The sequence below is a fragment of the Lepidochelys kempii genome, chromosome 6 (genome assembly GCF_965140285.1).
Source record: "Lepidochelys kempii isolate rLepKem1 chromosome 6, rLepKem1.hap1, whole genome shotgun sequence".
Taxonomy (NCBI): domain Eukaryota; kingdom Metazoa; phylum Chordata; order Testudines; family Cheloniidae; genus Lepidochelys; species Lepidochelys kempii.
In genome coordinates, this window is record NC_136385.1 from 56,385,020 (window position 1) to 56,409,892 (window position 24,873).

The 24,873-nt window shown below is 41.1% G+C and overlaps 1 protein-coding gene across 9 annotated transcripts in view; it reads right to left on the reverse strand.

Moving 5' to 3' along the window:
* Positions 1 to 24,873, reverse strand: part of LRRC4C (leucine rich repeat containing 4C) — an 850,059-nt gene that overhangs the window by 539,294 nt on the left and 285,892 nt on the right. The gene's annotated exons all lie outside the window — the stretch shown is intronic.

The following is a 24,873-nucleotide window of genomic DNA, read 5'->3' on the forward strand; positions in this document are numbered from 1 at the left end:
ACCAAAACTTTTGACCTTGAACCCTCACTAAATAAGAAGCTAAGGAAAAAGGGCTCCTTTTGTAATGTAATGTTTCCCTGCATGAATAATCTGCAGCATTTGAACCCAAGACTTTCAGCTCTGCACCACAGACCACTAGAGCTAAAGACATTCTCCATTAGCTTTTAATTATCTTATCCATCTAAGATACTTATATGGTCTTCATTATTGTAGTGTCTCACAAGCATTAATACATGTCTGAATCCTCACACTATCACTGTGAGGTAGGAAAGTGCTATTATCCCCATTGTACATATGGGAACTGAGACACAGAGGGTTCACGACTACACTGCAATAAAACACCTGCCACTGTGTCAGCTTCTGGGGCTCAGGCTGTGGGGCTATAAAACTGTAGTGTTGACCTGAGCTGGAGCCTGCACTCTGAGATGCCTTCCCTCCTCCACAGGGTCCCAGGGGCCATGCTACAGAGTGAGCCTGAATATCTACACTGCAACTGTATAGCCCTGCATCCCGAGCCCCGCAAGCCTGAGTCACAAGTGTGGTATTGCAGTGGAGATGTAGACCCCCAGAGACAAAGACCTTGATCCTGTGCCCTCTGCAAACTACAGTAAGGCTCCCATTGACTTCAGAGACGAAGTGACCAAGTCTGTGGCAGAACGGGAAATTCAGCACAGGAATCCTGAGTCCCCAGGCCAGCAAGCTAACTACTGGCCCATCCTTCCTCTGCACAGAATCGAGAGGTTATCATCCTCTAGTGCAGGGGTGGGCAAACTTTTCGGCCTGAGGGCCACATCGGGGTTGCAAAACTATATGGAGGGCTGGATAGGGAAGGCTGTGTCTCCCCAACCAGCCTGGTCCCCACCCCCTATCTGCTCCTTCCCATTTCCTGCCCTCTGACTGCCCCCCTCAGAACCTCCGACCCATCCAACCCCCCCCTGCTCCTTACCGCCCCCACTGGACCCCACCCCCTCTCCAACTGCCCCACCCCCTGACAGGCCCCCTGGGACTCCCACTCCTATCCAACCCCCCTGTTCCCCGATGCCCCCCCCCGAACATCTGCTCCATCCAACCACCCCCCGCTCCCTCCCCTGACTACCCCGCCCCCTAACAGGCCTCCCGGGTCTCCCACACCTATCCAGCCCTCCTTCCCATCCCCATTCCCTGACCGCCCCACCCCCAGAACCTCACCCCATCCAACCGCCCCCTGCTCCCTGTCCCCTGGCTGCCCCCCTGGGTTCTCCTGCTCCCCGCACTGTTATCATGCCGGATCCAGCCATGTCGCCGTGCTGTCCGGTAGGAGTGGCGGGCCAGAGGTCTGGCGGCGCAGTGCGCTGAGGCTGCAAGGGAGGGGGAACAGCGGGGGAGGGACCGGGGACTAGCCTCCCTGGCTTGGAGCTCAGGGGCCAGGCAGGATGGTCCCGTGGGCCAGATGTGGCCTGCAGGCTGTAGTCTGCCCACCTCTGCTCTAGTGGATGAGATCCTAAAGGATAACATGACCTACACTGTGCCAGCGTATTAACACATTTCTGCTCCCTTGTGCATCATTGGGTAGATCTACACAGCAGCTAGGATTCCCAATGCGGGTAGGCAAACTTGCATTATCTCAGCTTGAGGAACAAAGCTAAAAAGAGCACTGTGGAAATCGCGGCAATGGCTCTGGCTCGCCACCCAAGCTAGACGCAGGGGATCAGGCAGGCTCGGACTGGGGCAGTGCTGCAACAGCCACACTGCTATTTTTAGTGTGCTGCTCATGCAGAGCTAGTGAAGGTCTGTCTACACGCACTGGGAACCACACTCCCAGCTGCTGCGTAGCCATATCCATTAAGGCCCTCATCCACCAATTCACTATGTGCAGGCCCACTACTGCACTTGGGCAGAGCCTCATTGAAGTAAATGTGCCTAAGTCACTTTTTATCACATTATTAATAATGTCAAGTGTTTCCTAGTATTAGCCATGCAGAACCAATGCCACTAAGGACAGAGCTGGATGCTTGTTCTGCCTTAAAAAGAAAATATGACTGGAGATTTCATTGCAGAAAGTTGATTAATGATAACAACTTAAAATAACTATTATACTCCTGCAACATATAGCAGGAGCAATCTTGAGATCTCAGACAATATTAGAAAAAAGGGAGAAAGTATTATTGTCTTAATTTAACAAATGAGAAAACAAACTTGCCCAACAGTTTAGAAGTCAGGAACAAAGTCAATGATCATTTAGTTCTCCTGATATCAATTACCACTATCATGATTAAGGGTTCCCCTGCTCTAAGCTCTGGACAATGCTGTCTCACCTTTCCAGGTAGAATTACTCCATTTCATTACATTTAATATCTGTACACAAAATGAAAGTATAAAAGTAAGCATGATGCTGAAAGCAATCATGCTTTCAGCGTGAAAAGCAAGGAAAACTAAAGTACTGTACTTATCCTACATCTTTTAAAAATGAGTATAGCACATTTTCCAAGAGGAAGGGAATTTATCCTATAAAACCAGAAACATAGCGCATGCTACACTGTAAGAGGCAGAAAGAAATAAGAAGCTTGAGATCCCTGGTGGGCTTTGAAATACTGGAAAGTTAGAAAAATCTCTTTTGGCTTGTAAAGAAACATGGTAGCCACAAACAGTGAATAAGAATAATTTTTACAGGTTGCTATTTGGAGTATAATTGCACTTCAGTTTACAGTGTTCTCACTAACCCAAATTAATTGAATGTCTGACTGCTTTTGCCTGGGAAAGAAGTGTATGATATTTTTCCATTTGTCCCCACCCTAGGCTGCTTATTCACCTTATACATATTTTAAGTGACATAATTCAACTCCCATATTAATGTTAATTATTTGAGAAGTTAATCAACTATTCTAACTCACATTTTTTCTGCTTTTCTCATAGTATAATGAACTACATCAGATTTAATATCTATATGTAAGACATATGAATAAAAGCAAAATCAATCCTAACAGCATCCGTAATGCTAACAAAGAAACCTAAACATGTGTCCTAAATTTCCTTTATCATTAGCATAGCACATTGTCCAATGAAAGGGGCCACTCTTGAATGTATCCCATAAAAACAGAAATATATCATATGCATACTCCGTGTGGGTTACACAGTTGGCTAAAATTGAGTGAAGATAAATTTAAAATCTATGCCATAATTACAGCTCTGTGGGGGGAAATATATCCTTAGAGTTATGCAGTGACAATATAAACTCTCTTGACTGGGTTCTCTTTCAAATCATGGTTGAGGTGCATTAGAGTTGGTCTATATGGCGATGCTTGCACTGCTTATGCCTGTATAATACCTGTTCTGTGGATAAAAAATTTAAATTTCCAGGGCTGTCAATCTGTTACCTTTCATAATCACTAAGGCTCTGATCCAAGGTTCACTAAAGTCAATGGGAGTCTTTCCAGTGACTTCAATGCAGAAAAGACAATCTGTTGTTTTGTAACCCTTCATTTGTAAGTGATTAATAAAGCCATTACAGTATAATCCCCTACCACAGAACATAAATGAATTAAATAGGCTATATTCCTGTTAAACTACTCTGTATCTTCCTCTTTTTGGGCAAGGGGAGGAGGAAAGGGAATGTTCAATTATTGTTATTAAATTTAATTACATTGCTATTTTAAAATGCACTTCTGGGAGAACTATTGTTACCCACAGTTCCTACAGTAACTGTGTACACAGTGTGGTTGTTTACCGGTAAAGCACTTAATGCAGTTATCTGTTGCTATAGGCAACGGGACCCATATCTCTGAGGGAGCTCGCTTCATTGCTACCAAACAGTGATCCTAAATTGTGCTTCACTTTTCCTGCACTTGACACCAACCACCTTTCTACCTATTTAAATTATTTGTCTTATGTGTTTTCCACAACAAATTGTTACTGCACAAGATCGTGTGTGGCAGCTCTTGGGAGTTGCAGTGCAGAAGGTACGGCCCAGGAAGAAGTGGAGTGAGGCTTTCCACCACCCAAATAACAGAGGGTTGCTGCAGGTCCCAAAGTGATGGAGTTTAGAGCAAGCTCCTTATAACTGCTCTTCTTGAGACTCCTCTCTAACTCCCTCCCCCTCCCCCAAACTCTGAATGTTTGACTGCAGATGAACCTCAGAGATGGGATGCTTATAGGGATATTTGTGCAACAGGTACAGTTTGGAAGCCTTAAAATTCAACTTGACCTGCTGAAAGGGAGTATTCTGTGTGTCAGAAAAATTTGCATCATCCTGAAAGCAAAAAATGTGGGAATGACATACAATAAACTGAATTTAATATAAAAATTCATGACACAGCACTTAGCATATTGATTGTGTTTGTCGTATGGGGAACTGGCTCTTCAAGGAGGTTGGAACTCAGTCTCACTTGTATCAGGTGTGGCCCAACTCCTAAGTAAAGAGAATGGAGTCCAGGGATCACATGATGGAAGCATGTGACTCAGAACCAAGCCTGCTGGGAGATATGAAGAACAGCCCGCATTCAATGAGGGAGACTCCAGGTACAGCAGCTCTGAGAGTGAGTGTTTTGTTAAAGACTATTGGGGAAAAAAGGGCTAGTGAAGAGGCCTAACTTGAGTAGATCTCCTTTGAAGAAGGCTTGGGAGAAAGATCTGCAGGGAAGTTGATCATGCTAGAGGAAAGTCTCAGTAGGTACAGGATGTTAGAACCCTGCACTAAGGGTAGTGATCTTGCTTAGGTGGGAAATCAGTGCTGGTTTGATCTTTAAGTTAATAAAGCAGACTCCCCAAAAGTGAAGATTATTGGGACTAAACCCTCTGTGATTATCTGGGGAAGAAGGAGAAACTGAGGCAGCAGACAAGCCCACAGCCGATTGGATAACTCTCTGCTACAGTGTTGTTCAATAAAAATCTCAATTTATTTAATGCATCACTTCACAATATCCATTAGAGTGTCAGAGAATCTAAGGACATTGCAGCAACACTTATTCCTCATTGTTGTGGAGTATTACTATTGGTAACGGATAAGGAACCTTTGGCTGACCATCACACATTGTATGTATCAAATATTTATTGAATGCCTAAATACAAAAGGATGTTTTCTTATTCTTTGTATATTGGGAGGCAAGGGGAAGCCTTGGGGAAATGAGCTCCGAAAATAAACTAACAGTTGGTAATGTCTCAAAGCATATCCTTCATTTTACTTTTTATTGTCTTTACATGATGCCAACAGGTAAAGGCCTCTAGCTAAAAATAATAATCAATTATCCCCCTCTTCAGGTCAAATCTTTGTGAAGACAGCTGACATGAAGTTCCAGCCAATTTTAACTTTGGAAATGGAATTTTCTTTTTACCTTCCCAATCAGTCACTCAGGTATAGACACAATCTCTGGAATGGAGGTAGAAGGGTGGAAATCAAAGCTCCTTTGAAACTCGTTTGCAAAAAAAGTTTTAAAAGGAAAAATAAATTATATGAAAGAAATATATATATATATCAGACAATTTGCAACTGAAAATCCCTCCAGCAAAGGAGAAAAGTGGGGCTGATGACACTTCTCCTGTAACACTAATAAATAGTGTCTGCTTACTGTTTCTTCTCTAGCCCTCTCCCTTTTCTCATCTGGCTATAAATAGATATTCCTCCTTTGCTGTTACACTTTTGAAACAACAAACAAGAGGTTTGTTTGCTTCAGTGACCACCTATTGTTCCTCGCCAAGGATGTAAGCTACTGTTCTGTTTCACAAACACTGCAATATGCTCTTAGCTCACTAGAATAATATTGGAGATGATGACTCAGTATGGGGGTGGCCTACACTCTAAGAAGGCCTGGATCATGTTTTAAGCCTGCTGACTGACCCTGGTCGGGGGGTATTTCTATTTCCCTTGACATAGCTGAGATGTATAACTTATGATTGGTTCCTCACATGCAAAGGGCTTCATGTGGAGGAGGAAAAGATATTGCATTATTGCCAATCACATGTATCTGGAAGTCATGAGTCAGGCTCCAAAATATCATGATATTGGATTAAAAATAATGAGATTTTCAAAAAATAAATAAATAAAAATGACCTTTGAGGGTTTATTTATTTATTTAATTGCTTTCTGATTCATGTTTTCAAACTTTTCTCTGCAACCAGGATATCGAGAAACTTTTTCTTTTAAAAATGAAGGCTGGAATTCTCACATAATATGTTTCCAAGAGCTGGGGCCTTAAAAATAACACCAAATATTGCGAGACTCATGATAAATTCAGAAGAGTCGGTAACAGAGCATCTTCGCCTGAACTGTTCCTTTCAGATTACATTTCACATGGTCTGAATTAAGTTTAAGATGTCTGTTCAGACACCAATCTATAACCAACACACACACAAACATACAGATAGCATGATCTCTACTACTTAAACCAGGCATATCTAGAAGGTATTAGAGAGTTCAGAGCCCATTGGTATAACAATTCAGGCATCTACTATCTCACTCAAATTGCCATTATTTGGTAGCGGTGGTATCGTGCTTATTGTGGTGGTATCCTGGTATCTAGCCTGCCTCCCAGAACTAGAGGGTGACATAATAAACACTTAAATAGGTCAGATCCTATCCAGCAGAGGGCAGTGGTTAACCGGACACAGATCCTTTCACGGGGACATCTAATCCAATGAACTTTGAGGGTCGCATGCAGCGTTCACACCAGGGCCAAAAAGATTTGTCCATGGCAAATGCTAGGTCATCTAATTTAATGAGGATGATTCTTTTCTTCTTCTTTTTTTTTAAAGCAGGTATCAGACCACTGCAGTGCCACTTTGCTGGATGAGTGCCAAATGTCCGTCCATGGAGCAGTAAGTAGCAGCAGGCAAAGAGGAAATGGGAGGTTCAGATTAACCCCAGGAAAAGATAAATGTTAATTGCAAAAGGTTTGTGGTGGTGTTGACAAAAGTTGACCTATCTAAAGCTCATGAAACCTCCATGACACATCAGAATTTTTTTTCATGTGTACCTGTGTATTAGATTGAACACAGGGCTAAATTTGAAGCCAGGCTCTATAACTGACTAACTTTAACAATACTTAGCACATACTGTGAAGACTGGGTCATGGGCAATCAGCATAGGGGCTAGAGTCAGAGTCAGCTGTCAGGAATTGGAGTCATGGATTGATCAGGGGGTCAGAAACCTGGGGCCAGAGTCAGGCATCAAGGTTAAGTCAGGAGAGTTGGTGCTCGGAGGTAAGGCTGAGATTAGAATGAGAAGTCATACACAGGAGACAAGACCAAGTCAGAAACTGGGTACTGGAGCCAGGAGGTAAGGCAAAGATCAAGACCCAGGGATCAAGAGCAGTGCAAGAAAGCAGGGACTGTAGCAGCAGATAGCTGGGGATCTGCTTAGTTGCACAGATAAATTTCCTGTATCCTCCCCCAACTGAAATAGTATGTCTGGACCAGACACAAATATCCTGTCATTTGGCACATCCTGTGGTGGTTGGGCCCCTGAGGCTCATGACTTGCCAAGTGTTTCTGCTGCCACAGCTGTTAGGTGGTGGCATGGAGTGGTTGCCTCCAGGGCAATCCACAGACCCAGGTCCTAGTCCTGCTTCTTCTTACACTTATCTGGCATTTTACCCATATGGTGTAGCAAAGCCTCAGAAAGTCTTTTCTAATGTAAGTTAATAGTATTCCTATTTTACAAGCAGGGAAACTGAGGCACGAGTTCAGAGGCTTGCCTAAGGTAGTGTCAGAAGAATACAGATCTCCCAGATTATAGCTCTGGTCTTAATCCACCAAGGCATAGTGCTTATATTATTACTTATTATTCTTTACAGTGTACTTGAGCACTCAGCAGTACAGAAAAAAATACAAGGTTCCTGGACAAGGAGCTACAAATCAGTATTAGATAGTACCTGATTAGGAGGGTAACAGACAAAGGTAACATCAAGAAAACATAGTTACTCACCAAGGAGATGGTTGTGAAAAAATGGACAAATAAGGCATTGAGGCTGACCACACTGGTGAAGCAGAGCGTAAGAAATGGGAAAATGTGCTAAAGGACAAGGACAGTAAGTAGAGAGGATAGTTACGTTTGGCCCTGATGGTGGAGGAATTCAAGGAGATGGGGGTAGGCTGATATGGTTACAACGACAGTCCAGCAAACTGATCTTAGCGGCTGCACTTCATATGAACTATAGTGGGCTACAGTATATATTAAGGAAGTCAGTGAGGAGAGGTTACTATTATCAAACTTCAAGCTGATAAGGGCATGGAGAAGAGTTTTAGCTGCCTGGACAGAAAAAAAGCTCAGATATTTAAGATGTTTTGCAAAGAAGTGGCAAGATTTGAACCTGGCCTAATATAAGGAGCAAGGGAAATGGAGGAGTGGAAGATGACTCCCAGGTTACAGGTATGTGTCACAGGGAGGATGATATTGTTACCAGTAACAGAGAATAGAGGGAGCAGAGACAGTTTGGAAGGAAATCAGTTTTGGCCATGTAAACATTCAATCAGTACTGAGATATTCAGGAATGAATCCTCCTTAAGTGCACAAATATACATCCATTTCCCTAGATCCCCCTTTTACTTCAGACAGAAAACACCTGTAATATTTCAAGCTGCAGTAGCTTTTGGTATGGATGGGTGTGTGTGTGTGTGTGGGGGGGGGTGGAATCATAAGAGAGCAACCAATCAAGGCATGCAGAAACATGCAAAACAAATTGGCAAAATAAAAATCCTGATGTTCGGCAAAACAACATTCACCAACTTCGCACAAGTCCAAACCATTAAATTTCTTCCAAGAAAAAAAACAAGTAAAAAGGAACACCAAAAAATTTCAATTGTTTCTGGATATAGAGGAGTTAAAACCATTTTTTACCTCAAAGAACCTCCTGTTGTACACCCAAGACAAGAACAAAGATTTTTTTTTAATTGAATTTGCTGAATATGTAATGTTTTTCCATACATTTCTACAGAATCATTATGCTTGACTTGAACCAAACAGACTGAGGAACATGTTACCTTAGCCAATATTTTTACTGATACAACCCATATTTAACTAGATAGGGCTGAAACTAGGCATTTCTATTCCACAGGAAATTCTGATATTTCCAAAAAGATTTTGTTCTGAATCAGACAAGAAAAAACAAGACATTCAAAATTTCCAATAATAAAGCAAGTCTAATATCCTGGGACTGATGCAGCTAGAATTACGCTGCATACATAATTTCCAGTGCAACAGAGATCCCCCAAAAATCACTTGGGAAAAATCAAATTTTTTCAGTCTGAGGTGGTTTTTTGAAGCAAAACAGCAGCCAGCTGCCCTGACTCCCAGGGAACTCCTCTCACTGCCCCAACTCCACATGACTTCCCAGGTGGCCTGACTTCATGAGGTAGGGCTACATGGGGAGTCCCTCGGGGTCAAGAGAGTCCTCCAATGCACAATGAGGAGCCTAGAAACCCTGAGAGCCCCATCTCAAGCTCAGATTCAAGGCTCCCCCTGGCTCTGCAGCAGGGAACCTGGAAGCCTTGAGGTCCTCAGCTTCATGGAAGTCCACATGGCAGAGCTGCCCCAGAGCAGCAGACCTTGGAAGCGCTGGGGTCTGCTGCAACCCTCCAGGTGAACCCTGCACCTATGTTTTGTGGAACTTTGTCAAAACCAAAATGTTTCTGTGAAACCTTGTGGTTTCGACACTTTCAAATAAAACCATGTTTGCTAGGAAATTCCTGATCAGGTGTACATTTAACACAGCGGCTCTTTGCTTCCTTCTAGTGTTCAGTGTCCTTCTAGTGTCCATATAGAGGTTTATGAGTCCACTCTAGCTCTGAAACAACTGACCTGGTCCTTCAGCTCAAGTCACTCATTCTTTTTGAAGAGGTTCTGGATTCAGTCCTTGCCACAACCTGACCAGGGCATCATTACACTAAAACATGGATGGGGAAGGGGAATTAGTCATTTCCTTATAGTTAAAAACATTTTGTGCACTCATCAGATCACAAGATGTTGCTTATGAAAAGAAGTGTTAATTGATTTTTTTAAATAATCATTTCAACGCTTATCCTTAAAACTATAATTTACTAGAAGGAATGCAAGAGAGTCTCCGAACAAACAAAAACAAAACACCAGTCCAAAAGCAGCAAAAGGGAATACAGAGAATTAATCCTTTTTTTTTTTTTGGGGGGGGGGGGAGGGGGGTTTGGGCTGGGGGTAGTGGTGGAGAGAATGAGTTTAAGTACTAATGATACAAGTAATGTAGACTTAAGTCATCTATGTGATGAGCAGGTGTAGCATGGGCAGCAGCAATTGACACTTCCCCCAATATTGTTCCTCCTAATGAGCCATGTGTCTGACCTGAACGAAACATCTCTGAGTCTACATGGCCCACATTCAATACTTTGCCTCTCTGCTAAGTTTGCCAACAATGTCATTTATGACAGATAAGGTGGGTGAGATAATATCTTTTATTGTGACAGAGACAAGCTTTCAACAGAGCTCTACGTACCTCGAAAGCTTGTCTTTCGCCAACAAAAGATGTTCCAGTAAAAGATATGACTTCCCCGACCTTGTCTCTTTAATATCCTAGGACAAACACTGCTACAACAACACTGCATAATGTCATTTATGACAGTCATTTTTGTGATGTGGACATCTGTCCCTTAGGCTGAGATGACCAGGTCATTCCACATAGTTCAAACAGCTGTGTGATGATAATGACTGGGACAAGTCCAAACAGGTACCCTCCTGGTGAAAGGTCATGGCAAATCTCATGAATCATCAGAACTCCCTAGATTCTTTACAAGTTAGTTCATCCTTGAACAATTGATTTTGTTATGCCTTTTTATTTTTAATGTGGCAATAAGCACCCACCCTATGCTTTGGACGCCAATCATAGGTGAAAACACACAAACTAATACAAAAGGCCTGTCCATTAATATAACTGCTCCTACCCACAATATAGTTCATCCTCAATAACCTCAGGGAAAAGAGAAAGAAAACATGTTCTTCAGAGTATGCCAGGGAAGTTAACAAATCCAGGGTTCAGCAGCTGAGGGACAGCAAGTTTCAAAGCTGAGGCATCCTCAGGGAGAATGCCTGGCCACAAGCCTCCTTTCATTTACAGTGTGGGGACTCAAATATATATCATGGTGAGAGAGACAGCAATTAGTAGATTGAATCAAATCATCAATCTTTACGTTACCTGAGTGGGTTTCACAGACTACCACCGTCTTGGGACATGTGGTCCCTTCTCTTACTCTACTGAAAATTCATATATCATAGAATCATAGAATATCAGGGTTGGAAGGGACCTCAGGAGGACATCTAGTCCAACCCCCTGCTCAAAGCAGGACCGATCCCCAATTAAATCATCCCAGCCAGGGCTTTGTCAAGCCTTAAAAACTTCTAAGGAAGGAGATTCCACCACCTCCCTAGGTAACGCATTCCAGTGTTTCACCACCATCCTAGTGAAAAAGTTTTTCCTAATATCCAACCTAAATCTCCCACACTGCAACTTGAGATCATTACTCCTTGTCCTGTCATCCGCTACCACTGAGAATAGTCTAGATCCATCCCCTTTGAAACCCCCTTTCAGGTAGTTGAAAGCAGCTATCAATTCTCCCCTCATTCTTCTCTTCTGTAGACTAAACAATCCCAGTTCCCTCAGCCTCTCCTCATAAGTCATGTATTCCAGTCCCATAATCATTATTGTTGCCCTCCGCTGGACTCTCTCCAATTTATCCACATCCTTCTTGTAGTGTGGGGCCCAAAACTGGACACAGTACTCCAGATGAGGCCTCACCAATGTTGAATAGAGGGGAACAATCACGTCCCTCGATCTGCTGGCAATGCCCCTACTTATAATCCCAAAATGACATTGCCCTTCTTGGCTACAAGGGCACACTGTTGACTCATATCCAGCTTTTGGTCCACTGTAACCCTTGGGTCCTTTTCTGAAGAACTGCTGCCTAGCCATTCGGTCCCTATTGTGTAGCAGTGCATTGGATTCTTCCGTCCTAAGTGCAGGACTCTGCACTTGTCCTTGTTGAACCTCATCAGATTTCTTTTGGCCCAATCCTCCAATTTGTCTAGGTCCCTCTGTATCCTATCCCTACCCTCCAGCGTATCTACCACTCCTCCCAGTTTAGTGTCGTCTGCAAACTTGCTGAAGGTGCAATCCACACCATCCTCCAGATCATTAATGAAGATATCGAACAAAACCGGCCCCAGGACCAACCTTTGGGGCACTCCGCTTGATACTGGCTGCCAACTAGACATGGAGCCATTGATCACTACCCGTTGAGCCCGACAATCTAGCCAATTTTCTACCCACCTTATAGTGCATTCTTCCAGCCCATACTTCATTAACTTGCTGACAAGAATACTGTGGGAGACAGTGTCAAAAGCTTTGCTAAAGTCAAGGAACACCAGGTCCACTGCTTTCCCTTCATCCACAGAACCAGTTATCTTGTCATAGAAGGCAATTAGATTAGTCAGACATGACTTGCCCTTGGTGAATCCATGCTGACTGTTCCTGATCACTTTCCTCTCATCTAAGTGCTTCAGAATTGATTCCTTGAGGACCTGCTCCATGATTTTTCATGAGTCATCAGAACTCCCTAGATTCTAAGATATCAGCCATAAGAAAAAAAAAATCTTGTCCAAGATATTTTAGAGTCTCTGCTCTCCTAAATTCTAATAAATGCATGCAGAGCACATGGTGTATCTGAGCAGGTATTTTTTCCCTAACCTGCTCTACATCCATAGTTGACACACAATGCAAACTCCAAACTCATCCCCTGTGCTGAAGTTTAGCTGTATTAGTAAAGATATTAACAATAAGGTAACAAAGGTCAACTGCAAAGACACGTCCTAGATCCTCTCTCTCCTAGAGAATAACTCTCACTTTCATTATATGCAGTGGGGTAAAAAGTCATTGGCCTCATTCAGCAAAACCCACTTAATACTTTCTCCACAAGCAAGGTGGATTGTTTCAGATAAATAGTTCAATAATTGTTATTCCTGCAAAAAGAAATGATAAAATAAACATTTGTACTTAATTCAGAAGTTGTTTAAGAAATAATTCCATTCAAAAATTCCTTAGATGAAGGGTTACATTTTGCAGTCTGGTTTATATCACATGCAAAAAAAACCCCAAAACGGCTGTTTAAGTTCAGGGATTCAAAGTTCATTTTTCAATGGCGAGCCCAATACTCTTCTGCTCCAAATCCAAATTTGGACATAGTGATAATAAGACTCAATAACATTTTGTAGGTAAATAAGGAAAATGAATTTACATTCTTTGTACCCATTTGGAAATGGTTTATGGATTTTAAATACTTTGAAATGTAGGTTAACTAATGACACCCTAATAATCAAACACACACTTTTTTACAGGTTGAAGAACACTTTAAAAAGACCCCAATTTATTTATTTTTTTTTTTAAAAATCAAAGCTAGAAACAGAACACATCACCCTGTCTTGTTTCAGGCTTTTAAAAACAGAACAGTTCTAAAAGTATTTTCTCAACTGACATTACTGGTATTTGCATTTTGCAGATGCACAGTCTGTGACTGTTAAAATCTATGGATCTTCTAGGTTTCCGTTATTATTCCAGGTGAATGGAAGAGGAAGCGAAGCCAGGTTCCTTTGTGTATAAATTAATATCAGCTTAATTTAAATAAACAGCATACATAGGTATTGAGGGGATCACTTACAAGGCAGAATTTACCAGAAATGCCAAGTACTAAAGAGGAAGGGTGGTCCAGTGGTTAGGGTGCAATACTGAAACCCCAAAGAGACTGTGCTAAATATTCCCTGTGTGACACTGGGAAAGTCACAAAAGCATGTCTTCGCTACAAAGTTAACTTAGGTTCTTATGCAAGTGTTGCCCCCAACCCTATACCTGAAAGCTCACTCAAGTATGGTTGTGTTTTAAACTCAAGCTGCCCTGTCAGGGGTATCAGCTAACTGTTTAATGGATGTAAAGTGCTTTGAAGATATAAAGTGCTGGTTAAATATTCTAGTCTCTGAACTTTAATAAAAAAATTTGATGTTAACACAAGTAAAATAACTCCCTAAAATTAAATGGTTCAGACCCCCTGCCAACTCTGCAGCATATCACCATGCGTCTCATTCAGGATCTAGCACACACAGGTCCAAGCCTGCTGAGCTGTCCCCATTACAACAGGGCAAACAAACATGTTTTCTTTGTGCTCTGTCAATAATTACATTTTCTCTGCCTCACTGAGGATCCCCCATTGGCAGTGAAAAGTATGAGGTATTTTAGTGGGTCAGACTCTGGCTGTTTTTATTATTTCAAACATGGCAGACTGCATTTGTAACTTTCAAATCAACTAGCCAGGCAGCTTTGTCTCTTAAGTCTACTCAGTGATGGCTGGCAGAATTTCATTTCATGGGAATAAAAAGCTCAGCGAGATATTAACCCTCCTTTACCAAGGAGCGATCAGAAGAAAAATGTAAAGCGTCTCCAAGCAATATGTTTTTCCTTAACCCTCTGAGAATCTGTGACCATTATTACAGCTGGTATGGCTGTTTAGGGTTCACCAGAGCTAGTGCAATGAATTGCCTTGTATTGATCAATTTCCCTCTGGCAAATGGGTAACTAAAGACTCTGAGGCCTACATTTTAAAAAATGGACACTGTTTTATGGGGTACATAACATGAAACACCTTGGACCCCATTTTCAGAGGTCACCTGCAATTCTCACTGACTTCAGTGGCAGCCATGAAGGCTCAGCACTTTTGAAAATGAGGCCCAAGGAATCTCAAAATAGGCATTCAAAATTTGAAATACCCAAAAACCATGGCCAATTTGAGAAACAATGGGCCGAAAAAGGTGTACCAGTAATAACAGGTATTAGGATTCTTTAGTTCACACAGCTAGAGGCCTACATTTTTTGAAGCAGAAGGCTATGACTTCCATTCCACAATGCTGCATGAATATGGTTAGTATAATAGCTAACTTGGGGAGGGCCCAATCCTGTTCCCGTTGAAGTCACTGGACATTTTGCCACTGGCATTAATGAGAACAAGGCCGTACCCTTAGTCTTAAAAATAAATTTATTTAGTACTCTGGAAAAGAGCAATTTTAAAATGGGTTTGTGTATAAATTGTCCACGTTTTCAGGGCCCAATTTCCTCCCCCCACCATTTCATGTTGATTTCACCTCGCATTGGTATGAGCGGAAGTTACTTCCACTGCAGTAGGAAAAGAAATCCCTTGGCTGCTTCAATTACAGAGGATTGTACATTTAAAATGGAAAGGGAGAAAGTAATATTTCAGTGCTCTTAGAGGTCAGTGATCTCTCTTGAGAGGCTGCTTAACTTCTTCCAAAGTGGATCTTATAGCACAAGTGTGGTTAAGAAGTTAATCACAAGATGACTCATAAAAATTAGAGATGGAGAAGAACTGTTAACAAGAATTTAGAAAGTGGCCTCAAAGGAGATTGAGATCTTTCACAATATAGTGATGGAGTTTCATAGAAAATTCTGAAGGCTCAGTGAGCTTGTTAACGTATATTTATAGGTTTCAGAGTAGCAGCCGTGTTAGTCTGTATCTATAAAAAGAAAAGGAGTACTTGTGGCACCTTAGAGACTAACACATTTATTAGAGCATAAGCTTTCGTGAGCTACTCACGAAAGCTTATGCTCTAATAAATGTGTTAGTCTCTAAGATGTCACAAGTACTGCTTTTCTTTTAACGTATATTTATAATGCTCCAACCACTAGCCTTGTCAAGGTTCCTCCCCCACTCTGAACTCTAGGGTACAGATGTGGGGACCTGCATGAAAAACCTCCTAAGCTTATCTTTACCAGCTTAGGTCAAAACTTCCCCAAGGTACAAAATATTACCCCCGTTATCCTTGGACTGGCCGCTACCACCACCAAACTAATACTGGTTACTGGGGAAGAGCTGTTTGGACGCGTCCTTCCCCCCAAAATACTTCCCAAAACCTTGCACCCCACTTCCTGGACAAGGTTTGGTAAAAAGCCTCACCAATTTGCATAGGTGACCACAGACCCAAACCCTTGGATCTGAAAACAATGAAAAAGCATTCAGTGTTTTACAAGAAGACTTTTAATAAAAAATAGAAGTAAATAGAAATAAAGAAATCCCCCCTGTAAAATCAGGATGGTAGATATCTTACAGGGTAATTAGATTCAAAAACATAGAGAACCCCTCTAGGCAAAACCTTAAGTTACAAAAAAGATACACAGACAGAAATAGTTATTCTATTCAGCACAATTCTTTTCTCAGCCATTTAAAGAAATCATAATCTAACACATACCTAGCTAGATTACTTACTAAAAGTTCTAAGACTCCATTCCTGTTCTGTCCCCGGCCAAGACGACTACAGACAGACACAGACCCTTTGTTTCTCTCCCTCCTCCCAGCTTTTGAAAGTATCTTGTCTCCTCATTGGTCATTTTGGTCAGGTGCCAGCGAGGTTACCTTTAGCTTCTTAACCCTTTACAGGTGAGAGGAGCTTTCCCCTGGCCAGGAGGGATTTCAAAGGGGTTTACCCTTCCCTTTATATTTATGACAAGCCTCATAGGCCTTTCCTTCTTCCCCCTTCCCCCAAAGTTTGCAGCTCCATGTGACCTAGCCTATTTGAATATTTGCCTATGCAATGCCCTCTAGTCACTCTTCCTAGACAGGACAGTATTGAGCCTTAGTTTAGTTTGTACTGATATATAAAGTTAAATGGTAGTCCTGGGAATCGCTCCATTGGAGCTCACTCACTGTCCAAGAGTAGTGCATAAATTAAAGCAACTGCCCAACCAGTCTTAGCCTCCTAACATTTATCTCCCACATTTGCAATAAGGGAGCTCTGGCTATGACAGACATTGACCTTGTGAACAAGGGTGATCCAGTTGATACAGTGTACCTGAAGTTTCAGAAAGCCTTTGAAAAGGATCCTCACCAAAGGCTATTAAACAAATTAAGAAGTCATTGGATAAGAGGGAAGATCCTCTCATGGATCAGTAACTGGTTAAAGGATAAGAAATAAAAAGTAGGAATAAATAGTTTTCACAATGGAGACAGATAAATAGCAGAGAGCCCCCCCCCACCACCACAAGGATCTGTACTGGGACCAGTGCTGTTCAACATATTCGTAAATGATCTGGAAAAGGGGATAAACAGTGAGATTGCAAAATTTGCAGGTGATACAAAATTACTCAAGCTAGTTAAGTCCAAAGCTGACTGTGAAGAGTTAGAAACGGATTTCACAAAACTGGGTGACTGGGCAACAAAATGGCAGATGAAATTCAATATTGTTAAGTACAAAATAATGCACATTGGAAAACATAATCCAAAGTATACATACAAAATTATGGGGTCTAAATTAATTGTTACCTCTCAAGAGAGAGATCTTGGAGTCATTGTGGATAGTTCTCTGAAAACATCTGCTCAATGTGCAGTGGCAGTCAAAAAACCCAACAATGTTAGGAACCATTAAGAAAGCGCTAGTAAGAAGACACAAAATATCATAATATAAGACATAAATCCATGGTACATCCATACCTTTAATACTGAGTGCAGTTCTGGTCACCCCATCCTAAAAAAAGATGTATTAGAAATGGAATCAGAGAAAGGCAACAAAATGTTTAAGAGTATATAACAGGTTCCATACAAGGAGAGATTAAAAAGATGGGGAAAGTTTAGCTTAGAAAAGAGATTGTGATGTTATTGACATGAACTGTGACCATATAGATCATTGTTGCACCAGTTCTTGTACAGAGGAGGCCAAGTGAGAAGTCTATGGAAAGGTAGTAGTTTGCTGGTTATGATTATGCTGTCTGTATGCGTGTATCATTTTTGTATTTGAAGTTATGAATATTGGCTATGTATTTGTTTGATTCTACGTAGCCTCAGTGAAGCATTTGGTCAGCTTCTTGTGAACGGACTATTCTCAGTAAGTGCCTAATCAAGAAACACTTAACTGACAATGGACTTTGGGAGATGCCAATCCACATCTGAGCTTTCCTGGGAACATTCAAACTAACTAGTAAACAATGCCATCGGCCTGCAAAAAGCTGAATCATTCATAGACATATGACTTGCCCAGGTGGTTACAGACTCCATCTTGTTGCTGTGATTTTGCACAGGAGAACAAAGGGGTTTCCATCCACAAGAGAGAGAATATAAAAAGGCCCTGGAAACCCCTCCATTTTGTCTTCAGCTGGCTCAGAAGATAGCCTCTCCACCCCAAAGAGATGCCTGAAAGAAACTGGAACAAAGGACAGTAACTACGGAGGTGTGAGTGATTGCTGGGAAGGAGTCTAGTCTGTGAAAGGTTTCAGAGTAACAGCCATGTTAGTCTGTATTCGCAAAAGGAAAAGGAGTACTTGTGGCACCTTAGAGACTAACCAATTTATTTGAGCATAAGCTTTCGTGAGCTACAGCTCACTTCATTGGATGCATACTGTGGAAAATACAGAAGATGTTTTTATACACACAAACCATGAAAAAATGGGTGATTATCACTACAAAAGGTTTTCTCTCCCCCCCCCCCACCCACTGTCTCCTGCTGGTAATAGCTTATCTAAAGTGATCACTCTCCTTACAATGTGTATGATAATCAAGGTGGCCCATTTCCAGCACAAATCCAGGGTTTAACAAGAACGTCTGAGGAACAGTGGGGGGGGGGGGAGGTGGAAGGAATAAGCAAGGGGAAATAGGTTATTTTTTATAATGACTCAACCATTCCCAGTCTCTATTCAAGCCTAAATTAATTGTATCCAATTTGCTAATTAATTCCAATTCAGCAGTCTCTTGTTGGGGTCTGTTTTCGAATTTTTTTTTGTTGAAGGATAGTCACTTTGAAAGAAGCTCATTGGAACATCTCTGAGGGTGAGATTTACCTGCATTTAGCTTCCTATTGTATTAGGCTTAGCCTTGAGTGTTTCGGTTTTATTTTGCTTAGTAATTTACTTTGTTCTGTCTGTTATTACTTGGAACCACTTAAATCCTACTTTTTATATTTAATAAAATCACTTTTTACTTATTAATTAACCCAGAGCAAGTAATTAATACCTGGGGGAGCAAACAGCCATGCATATCTCTCGATCAGTGTTATAGAGGGTGAACAATTTATGAGTTTACCCTGTATAAGCTTTATACAGAGTAAAACAGATTTATTTGGTGTTTGGACCCCACTGGGACATGGGTATCTGGCTGCTGGAGACAGGAGCATTTCTTAAGCTGTTTTCAGTTATGTCTGCAGTTGTCAGGGATGTGGTTCAGACCTAGGTCTGTGTTTGTAGCAGGCTAGCATATCTGGCTCAGCAAGACAGGGTACTGAAGTCCCAAAGCTGTCAGGAAAAATGGGCTCAGAGGTAGTTTCAGCACATCAGGTGGCAGTTCCAAGGGGGTCTTTGTGACCCAACCCATCACAGAGACAACTAAGGGGGGATATGATAGAGGTCTATAAAATCATGAATGCTATAGAGAAAGTGAATAGGGAAGTGTTATTTAACCTTTCATATTACACAAAAACTAGGGGTCATCCTATTAAATTTATAGGCAGCAGGTTCAAAACAAACACAAGGAAATATTTCTTCACATAATGCACAGTCAACTTGTGGAACTCATTGCCAAGGAATGTTGTGAAGGTCAAAAGTATAACTGGGTCCAAAAATGAATTAGATAAATTCACAGAGGATAGGTCCATCAGTGGCTGTTAGCCATGCTGGTCAGGGACACAACCCTGTACTCTGGGTCTCTCTAAACCTTTGACTACCAGAATCTGTGATTCGACGACATGGATCACTCAATAAATTGCCCTGTTCTGTTCATTCCCTCTGAAGCATCCAGCCTTGGCCACTATCAGAAGACAGGATACAGGGCTAGATGGACCATTGGTACAAACAATATGGCCGTTCTTATGTTCTTAGGAGTAATATGTCTTCTCAAAGCAAATTTTGCCTAGGTGGCTATGCACGGGGTGACTCCTCTTCCTTTATCCCTTCACAAGTACCCTATAGGCAGTCTGCAGGGCATAATCAATACATATCCCCCTACCAAGTCACTGGAATCAGGTTAGGATGCTATGAGTCAGTAAGGGAGCAGCAAAGACAGCTCCCTCTATCACAACTGCACAACACTTGACCTTGGGAAAAGCTTAGTGTTGACTGTTACCAAAGGGATTAGCAAATGTTCCATTTTTCCAACACTGTCTTCAATTACTTTGATGAGCAATTAAAATGCTAATTAAAAAAACAATCCAAAATTCTGTACTTGGAAGGTCGTGAAATAATAAGCTCTTGTACACTCACAGCAATTGGAAGCAATAAGAAGGTCATAATACAGATGGAGCAGAAAGGTGTTAAGAAGAGCAGCTGTGCCTCCATAAATATTATGCTGATAATTTCTTGAGGTTGCTTTGTTTGTAATTTTTTTTTAAATGAACACATCTGGCATGATGTCTCTTGTACCTTCACCATCACCACCTTGGAATTAGTGGCTAGATTCAACCTCTCTTTTTGCTGCTTGTATTTGCACAAGGCCTCAAGATACAGGAGGGTTTCCCTTCGAGTTCTGAAATGTTTCAACTGAAAGGTAGTCAAAAGGATGCTCTTTTATGGGGTAAAATTCATCCCTGTGCAGCAGGCCTGCACAAGCCAGAAGACAACTTTCACAGTACTGTAAACACCAAGGGTACAAAAATTTTGAATCAGGCTCCCAAAAATTATGAGATTGGCTTAAAAATCATGATATTTTTAAAATAGTAATTTTGGGGTAATTTTTGAGGGTTTTTTTTTTTTTTTAAATTTAGCTCATAGGGTGCACTCACTTCATGTTTTCAAGCCAATCTCTGCAACCATCACAGCTACAAACGTCCCTTTTTATTTTTAAATTAAAGCTGAGATTCTTATGTAATCACATAAATCCAGGAGCTGGTGCTTTAGGAAAAACACCAAATATGATGACACAATAAAAATCATGAGAGGTAGGAACACTGTACTATGAACCTCTTAAATCCTATTTTGAAGGCTTATGTGATGCATTGTTGCTAGTCCTGTACACAGGTGATTTTAATCTTAAGAGAATTTAACTCGTCAGTTGAATTGTATAAACAGCCCGTATCTTTCTATCACTTTTCCTACTGTTATGCATGCTCAGGGGAATCCTGGATTACATTCTTTATAGCCCATATTACAGCATGCTGTCCAAAAAAATCAAAAACAAAAACTACATTTCATCGCTGTTGCTATGAAGACCCTATTGGAAAATCTAAAATCCCCTTACATTATACCTTAAGTAATGAGACAGGAGTGAATTCATGTTCACATGTAGTTCACAGTTTGATGTGAATATGATTCCCTCCCTCAACACTGTTTATCCAAATCTTGTTTATTTAATAAATTATCCACTTGCCTTCCTTCTCCCTTATCAGTACTTAGAGCTGACTAAGGCTGTTTAAAACAGCTGTCATGCTGCAGTTAATGCAACACAGGAGACTGAAATCTCCATTACAATGCATTGACTTCATCAAAGGTACTACAGAATTTGTTTAAGCAACCTTGATGATTTCCCCACCCCCAATGTTAAGGCATTAAAGAGAAACTCACATACTGCAGCAAATTTACCAGAAGACTAGCAGTGTAAATCTCCCCTCTCCACACCCACTTCCTCCCCCCAGAAGAGCTATAATTCATTAACAAAACAAAAAAAAAAAAGTTCTTTTAATAAACACAGAGTTCTCACCATGGTTCTTGCAGGATAACTGCAACTGTGTTTCCTCTCAGTGGTCCAGCAAGGGTACCCACACTTCCAGCTCCCCAGCTGTTCCCTTTCTGGGAAGAGACCTGTCTCTCTCCCTTCTGACCAGGATATTCCCAGGCTGCACAGTTCCTTGCCTTCACTGTACATTTCCCATCAAAGACAGTCTTTGCCTAAACATAACTGCTTACTTTCTCTTCAGAGAAGAGAAGACAACAGTGTAATCGCTACAGCTATACGTTTCCATACAGTTCTTTCTAAGCAAACCAACTTTATTCTTAAGGTAAAAATCATTACAGAGAAAACATATTAAAAACAATAAAAGAACCTACTTACATGCAATATGCTTACCAGGCATCACACCATGTTAGAGGTTTCATTGTAGTTGCAAGTTCATCAGAGCTTCAGCTCAGAACAAGCACATAGTCCTATGGGGCCTCAGTATACCAAATCTCTCCCAATCCTCTCCTAAGGACTGGGGTCCTCCATGGACCAGCGTTCACTTCAGTTTGCTGGATCAGGAAGATTTAAAACCCCGAGTCAGTTTAAAAGCCAGGCTTTTATCCAAAAGTCTTTTCTTTGTCTGTTGGTGTCCGAAGTATCCAATTTGAACTAGTATGGGGGTGGCTTCAAAGGCTGGTAACTGAGGGAGTTCGTTAGCATCCCCCTTCACTACCAAGGTACATACAATATCACAATAACACATACACAGTTGTATTTAAATACCATGTATCCCTAAGGTATTAACCCCAATTCAACAACATTCAAAAAGGTTTAGCTTAATTCAATAACATTTATTTTAACTCCATAAGGTTTGTTCAGGATACTATAGGATATTGTCAGTCTCTCACAATGACCACCAGCACTTATATGTTTTGTGAGTGGTTTAGATTGGTCTTAAAGCATAAATTCCTCAGGGCAAGGACCTCTTTGCACTACTGAGCACAATAATGCAAGTGCTCCTCAAATAAATAATATTAATTATATTTACTCTTATGCCTAGGCTGTACTCATCTGGTAGGCATGTATTATATGATCACAAAAATGGTGCTGTTCAAAATAAATTATCCATGTATTACATTCCTCAGTTTATGCATCTGTAAAATGGAGATAATATAGAGAGTAATATAAAATTGACAAAATGGATAAACCCTCTTGCTACCGGATGTAAACCATGCACTAACTGCCTGGGATTGGTGAGGGAAATGTATAACTCTCCATTATGGAGTGTTTCCAACTTTCCCTGAAGCATAATAATTATTTAGCCAAAAAGGAAGAAGTTGCGGCCTGAAGCAGCTAGGGGAAATTTGAACACAGCTATGTCATTTGCAAATTTAAAGGAGCAACCACTAAGAAAGCTGGCAGGGAAGGCTTTCATAAAAGGGCAAACCAAAACTAGAAGTCAGAACATAGGGAAGTGGACTGAACTTCCATCTTAAGCAGGACCAGAGAAACATTGGACTTTTGGTTTGAAAGACTTTGTGGCATAGACTGAATAAGGAAAACCCTTTTAGGGGAAAACTTGAAGGTTTACTTCTGGAAAACTCCAAAAATATGGACCTTTATTTCGTTTGGCCTGACATGTTGCATAAATGTGTTTAGCAATAAAAACACAATGATATAAAAATACTCTCCTCCCTATCCTATACGCACAAACACAACAACATATTGCATAAATGTGTTTAGCAATAAAAACACAATGATATAAAAATACTCTCCTCCCTATCCTATACGCACAAACACAACAACATATGCCTTATACTTCCTTTGGAGTTTAAAGATCTTTGGTAGCTGGATGATGCTAAACAAGTAATCTGCAGTTTCTATACTGTGAAATGAGATTTTCTAATTTTAAAGGTTTAAAGAGATTTCCCTCTCACTAACTAAAATCCCTAATCCTGCAAACATTTATGCATATGTTTAACTTTACTACTGTGAGTAGCACCACTGAAAACAGCGGGCCTTCTGATGGTAGTAAATTAAGCACCCATGTACATGTTTGCAGGATCAGGGCCCAGCTGATTAATTACAGGCCTGAACCGCTTGTTAGCTGAGCAGCAGGAATTCCCAGACTCAACAAGTGAAACTTAGAGCAAGTTACTGTTGAAAGTGGTTGATGTTTTGTCCATCAATTAGGTTATTTCAGAATTGAGGCTGAAAGAGATGCTCGGTCTCCACAACAACGCATTATACCAGTGGTTCTCAAACTGGGGGTCGGGACCCCTTAGGGGTTCACAATGTTATTACGGGGGGGTCGCGAGCTGGCAGTCTCCACCCCAGACCTTGCTTTGCCTCCAGCATTTATAATGGCATAAATATATTTTAAAAAGTGTTTTTAATTTATAAGGGGGGGGGTGTCGCACTCAGAGGCTTGTGAAAGGGGTCATCTGTACAGAAGTTTGAGAACCACTGCATTACACTGTACCTTGAACCATGTGCCTCCATACCATTATAATGAAGTCGCTTCTGGGGTATAACAGTGTTAACAGTGGTCAGTCATGCTGCACAGAAGAAAGGGAAGAAGAATACTCTGCCTGAAACTCCCAGGAGAGTTTAGAGCAGCAGAATGTAATTACCTAGATTGGAGTTTAGCCAGACATTATGAACATTAACACTGAAAATGACACAATAAAGATCAAATTAACACTTCATATAAAATTTGGTATAACAATGCCATTAAATTAATTTTTATACTGTTTAGGACAAAAGGGGAATGAATAAAATGTGTATGAGCACTGAGATTTTTGAATGAGTGGTATCACCAAAATGAAGAAATGACTGCCAATATCTTTTTTAAAAAAATCCCTTGTTAGCTACCTTCCCCTTTATTTCTAAACCTCAACTGCTAGTCCTGCTTCATGCTTCTATTGATTTACCTTCTGTATGTTAATTTCCCAGCAGATTCTGGCTCTTCTAGGTAAGGTATTTCCCTGAGAGTTTCAGCTCATTTCCACTTTCTTTTGCTTCCCTATGTCCCTGTAATTCTAGCTAGAAAATATTGTGGTGTCGGCTAGTGAGTTAGATTGCATTGTCTAGTTGACAAGGTGAAAGCAGTTTTGTCTTAATGCAACAGAATCAAGGAGAATTGATTATATTATTAAAGTATTTAAGGAAACGAATGGTGACATTGACACTGATGGAGCATGTCTCATTACTACTGCTGCCCTGATGCAATGAAGAGCAAGAAAGCAAGCCATTGAA